This window comes from Capra hircus, chromosome 24, assembly GCF_001704415.2.
Source record: "Capra hircus breed San Clemente chromosome 24, ASM170441v1, whole genome shotgun sequence".
NCBI classification, from domain to species: Eukaryota; Metazoa; Chordata; class Mammalia; order Artiodactyla; family Bovidae; genus Capra; species Capra hircus.
Genome location: NC_030831.1, coordinates 40,135,995 through 40,142,060, shown reverse-complemented (window position 1 = coordinate 40,142,060; position 6,066 = coordinate 40,135,995).

Sequence of the window (6,066 nt, the reverse complement as noted above, 5' to 3'; positions counted from 1 at the left end):
ACTTTCAATCAGAAGATACTGAGTGTCTTTGAAGTGGTAAAGAGCTAAGTTGATTTCAAGGATGGATGTACACTTCTTGTACATCTGATTTGTGACTGTATTTGAAGTGTAAAACCTACTGCATGAAGATGAATGAGATAAAATCTCTGCCTCAAGAACCTTATAATCTCGAGGTATGTTATAAAAGGAGGCATCGAAGCTGGGATTTTTCTGCCCTACAATTCTGCCAATGATTGATCTTGAAATTTTATGAATAAATACATTTCATGCTCATACATTGGGCCTGTGGGGGTTAAAGTGAGAATCAATCAACAAAGCCTAGGGACAGAAGAGCTACTGCTCAACTGCAGAAATACAATGCCAACTGAGGAAAAACGATGGTAAAGAAAGGACAATGTAAGTGATCAATAGGTTGAGGAAAATGCTTTATGAATAGAAACAGTAATATGATAAACTAGTCAAGAAATGCAAAGAAGGAACAGAAATAAAGTCTATCAGATTAAAAAAAATATTAAAACCATCACAAACCATTATTCAATCTTACTCCAACAAAATTTAGAAATGATAGCTCCAAGGATGGTCTGGTTCACAGTGGCGATTTTCTGGACTCCATAAACCCCACACGCTATCAGAAGTGACACAATCCCAGGTACTTTGTGTTTTATGTGTTAGGGAGGTGGTCAAGGTTCATATGGTATGTTTACTTGTGTTCCCCAGGAAATGCCCCAGCGATGGAGGATCTGTTTTCAGAACAGACAAGAAGGGATTTTCTTCCAAAACACCTTACAGTTAAGACACTGAGAAAACCCAGATGCGATGCAGAAGAATGCTCATTCCCCAGGGAAATTCCGGCGCAGAGGCACTGCCCATGTGGAAGACCTCGGAAAAGGCTCAAAGAGCTGCAGCCTTACACACACTCCTAGGGCAGACAAGTCAGGTCTCACAATTCAGGGTAGGGTTTGGGCAAAAAGGCACAAGCAATGGCCTTGCTTTGTACCCAGGACTTTGAAGCAAGCAGCGGACATCTTAAAAACAGAACAGATTTTGAATTGCGGCAACAATTTGGGGCAGCCAACAGAAGATGCGGCTGGAGCCAGCAAAGCTATTCATTCACGAGAGATAAAGCACTGTCATCAATTTCTTAGCAAAGAAGAAACAGACATCTGTATAAAAACACATTCTGCCTCCTTCAGAGTTACTTTTGCATGTTCTAAATTGTAAGAGGTCTTATTACAGAGCATGCATGGGTTTAGTCATTCTCAACAAATGCTTTTGATGTTGCCATAAAAATCTAAGTTAAATATGCCCCTCTACACAGAGTCTGACTGGTTATTAAAGGCGAGATTCTGGTAAAGAGAGGCAGAGACTTTTACTTTTTGATGAGTATGCTAAATGGGCTGTCCTTATTTATGCTGCTACAGCTCCTATTCCCTATCATCTTTCCAGGCTGTACAGTCTCGAGGTTTTGAATCTCCTGTGTCTCTGGGCTGGGGGAAGTGATTTCCTCCACACGCTCCTTTCTAAGTCAGCATATGAAGTCCACATTCTTGTGTCAGTGGTGTGCTGGAGCCAATTTGTATCAACTCATAAAAGACTATTACTAAACTTTTAGGAATTTCGTGAATCAGTTAGAACTGTTATTCAAATTGAGTTACATAAACTTACAGTTAAATAAATCATAAAGTAGGAAATACTTTCAAATTATTTTGTTATATTTTACTATTTTTTCTGCCTTTGAGGCTATTAACATGTAATGTTCCTGTATAGTGGAAATATATATAATGATGTGCCACTGACAATCTCTTTCCAGTTCTCCTTTCAGGACATTATGTCTGCTGCTTGAAAGTGGTGTTGATGGTGGGTATTTATACCAAGGGAATCAGCAAACTACGATAAAAGAGGGCTTGATTATTTTGTTGATTGCCTAAAATTTTAAAGATGAAGGAAAAAGTCTTCATGATATAGTTTAATCCTAAAACTACGCTTAGTATCCCTAGCCATTACACTGCAAATAACACAAATAACATGAGGAAATATTCTTCCACCAGATTCAGCAAAGTGACTCACATCCTCTACAAAAGAGATGTCCCACTCTGTCTTGTTTCACTGCTGTCTTTCTGGTTAACATAAATGCAAGTATCACTCAACACTCATGTCCAAACTACACTCATTCATCAGTTGTTGCCATAGATCACCAAGAGATACAAGGGTTCAGAAAAGAAAAAAATTAATAGAAGTATTTTATGAGAATCAATGGTTATATGGAATTTATAATAAAGGGCACAGTTATATTATCATTTATAAATCACATATAAAATTTACATATAGAACTTATACATTCTTTTCCAGAGAGACAGTCATCAGATATTTATCAGTATATCACTACTTGTGTCTCACTCTCATCTAGGAAAAGCAAACGATTGGTCCAATTTTTTTGTTGTTGTTGTTAGTTCTGTTTTTACTCTTAGAGAGGACAGTTATCTCTATTGAGAAATGTCCAATTTTGTATCTCTACCTACTGGCCCTTTATTGTTTTTTATGGTGTCAGAAGGAGCTTGCTTTAAGGTCTACATGGGAAAAGCAAGAGAGTTCCAGAAAAAACATCTATTTCTGCTTTATTGACTATGCCAAAGCTTTTGACTGTGTGGATCACAATAAACTGTGGAAAATTCTGAAAGAGATGGGAATACCAGACCACCTGACCTGCCTCCTGAGAAATCTGTATGCAGCTCAGGAAGCAACAGTTAGAACTGGACATGGAACAACAAACTGGTTTCAAATAGGAAAAGGAGTACGTCAAGGCTGTATATTGTCACCCTGCTTATTTAACTTCTATGCAGAGGACATCATGAGAAACGCTGGGCTGGAAGAAGCACAAGCTGGAATCAAGATTGCCGGGAGAAATATCAATCACCTCAGATATGCAGATGACACCACCCTTGTGGCAGAAAGTGAAGAGGAACTAAAAAGCCTCTTGATGAAAGTGAAAGAGGAGAATGAAAAAGTTGGCTTAAAGCTCAACATTCAGAAAACAAAGATCATGGCATCCGGTCCCATCACTTCATGGGAAATAGATGGGGAAACAGTGGAAACAGTGTCAGACTTTATTTTGGGGGGCTCCAAAATCACTGCAAATAGTGACTGCAGCCATGAAATTAAAGGACACTTACTCCTTGGAAGAAAAGTTATGACCAACCTAGATAGAATATTCAAAAGCAGAGACATTACTTTGCCGACTAAGGTCCGTCTAGTCAAGGCTATGGTTTTTCCTGTGGTCATGTATGTATGTGAGAGTTGGACTGTGAAGAAGGCTGAGCGCCGAAGAATTGATGCTCTTGAGAATCCCTTGGACTGCAAGGAGATCGAAACAATCCATTCTGAAGGAGATCAGCCCTGGGATTTCTTTGGAATGATGCTAAAGCTGAAACTCCAGTACTTTGGCCACCTCATGCGAAGAGTTGACTCATTGGAAAAGACTCTGATGCTGGGAGGGATTGGGGGCAGGAGGAGAAGGGGACGACCGAGGATGAGACGGCTGGATGGCATCACCGACTCGATGAGTCTGAGTGAACTCCGGGAGTTGGTAATGGACAGGGAAGCCTGGCGTGCTGCGATTCATGGGGTCGCAAGGAGTCGGACACGACTGAGTGACTGAACTGAACTGATAAGGAAAGAGAAGGTAATAATTACCTTTCTATTTTCTTTACCATTAAAACTGGCTTTTAAGGATAAATGTGTACACAGCACATTATTTGTGCTATTCAAGCTGACCTGAAACATATTAGTGTGGGCTCTGAAACTGTTTTTTATGAGTTTGAAAAGGATTTAAGTTTGAAATAAAATAACAGCCTTTAAGAAAATGGTATGTGCAGTGCTTAAAGGCAAGGACCTGAGAGCCAGAATACATGCATTTCAAACCCGAATTTGCAAACTGCCAACTCTACTATCTCTTTAGATAACCTCTCTGATCTTTAGCTCCCCTGTCTATGGAATAAACATGAGAGTACAATCTACTTCATAGGGTTGTTGTGGTGATTAGAGGAACTGACATGTGTGAAGTCTTCTGACGCAGAGCCTGGCACACAGGGGAAGGTCTGCCATTCTCATTACCACCATCCCCACTATCATGGGGATCACAGCTGTAACACAAAGCAGCCAAGCGACTTACAGATACTAAGGTAAACTGTGCAGAAGGTACCTGATCTTAGACGGACTCTGGTGCAGAAAACGGACTTCCCTAAGATCACACAGCTTTTAGCATTAGAACTCAAAGTAGGTGCCCACATAGGATAATCTGTTTTCTTGTTAAGCTAAATGGCTTCTTTCTCAGCTATATACTGTACTTATCTTGACTAGTTAATTAGTCAATTTCCAAGAACTATATTGTTCTTCATGAAAAAGAATGCTTTCATCTAATCATACTGGGATGCTTTACAGCTGCACTGCCCAGTGTGGTAGCCACACGTGACCACTGACCATCTGATGTGTGACGAGGGTGTTTGAGAAGTGCTGTACGTATAATGCACATATCGGATTTTGAAGACTTCATGTGAAAATAAAGTGTAAAAGTATCATTAATAATGTTTATACTGGTTAAGGTTTAAATTATTGATACAATATTTTTAATACATTGGGTTAAATAAATGACTAAAAATAATTTCACATGTTTCATTTAAGGTGGCTTCTATGAAACTTAAAATTATAGATGTGCCTCACAAGTATGACCTGAATTATATTCATAATGGACAGCTTAAATCTGAAAGCTGAGAATACTTTTTAGTTTAGTAAGTTAGGAAGTGTCCTCCGCCTTTGTTGAGGGCATTATCATCGTCCTGGTCATCCACGCCAGAAATCTAAGAGACATGTTAACTCTCCTCTCTTCCTCGAGTCCACATGTAATAATGGTTGACTCGTTCTCAAATTCATGCCAACGTCATCATCCTTTCTACCAAGCAGTCCTCACCATTCTTTATGTGGGCATTATAAGAGTCTTCACACCACTCTCCCTATTCACCAGTCTAGGCTCCCCAAACGCACCTCCTACACAGTCAAATCTGGCCACTCCGGAGCAAGGTCCTTCCACTGGGCCTATTACTGTGTTCATAGACACAGTACATCCACCACCATCATCACCCCCTGCCCTCGGGCCCATTCGGATTGATCTCTTCTCCTCTGAACTGCTGTATTGGAAATGATGCAAAGAAATTCTTACGTGTGTACATGTTGTTAGGTGTGCATTGAGTTGTGGGGGGCGGGGGCATGGGGAATGGAAGAGAAGGGAGAGGAAATGTGGGCAGTGGTATGAAATAATCACTTATTTATAAACAAATTAATTTTTGAATGAAATACAGAATACAGATTCAACATCTTACTGGATGTCCTGGCCAATGCATTAAAACATTATACAGTTTTATCAGACACAAGAATGATAATTCCTCCGATTTCCTCAGGACTATGACCTCCTCAGATGAAATCATGTATGCAAAGAATTTAACAGTGACTGGGACACAGTATTCATAATCATTTTCTATCCCTTTGCTCAAATCTTGCCTCCACCAAGCCTACCTTCCCCCGCCCCCACCCCAATCTTTGGGTGAAAGCCCAGGAACTCAAATTCAAACTTTCAAAAATAATGGACAGTTTGAGCAAGAGATCACGTTCCAGGTCACAGACCAGTGATTACTGAAGAGCTTAAATATGTTATTGCATAAGACGATCTTATTTGTTGAGAATAGTGAAGTGAGAAAAAGAAAAGGGCCCAGGAGGCAAACTGAGCAATAATTGGTGAACAAGGGAAAACATGTTTCATGTCTGCTTCTTTCCTGAAAAAGTAAACTAACGAGACAAAAAAGAAAAACTGAAGGACCAAGTTATTTATCTCTGTATTTCAAAAAGCATATACCATAATGTATGGAGCTACCTAAGAGAATTTCATTTAGAATTATCATGAAGCTTTCATCTTGTTGACAGGCGATTTGCTTCCTACTAACATTCTCAATAAGTATCCTGCTCAATAACTAATCTTTGTTTTTACTCTCTGGTGGATTCTAAAAATTAAAAAGTAAT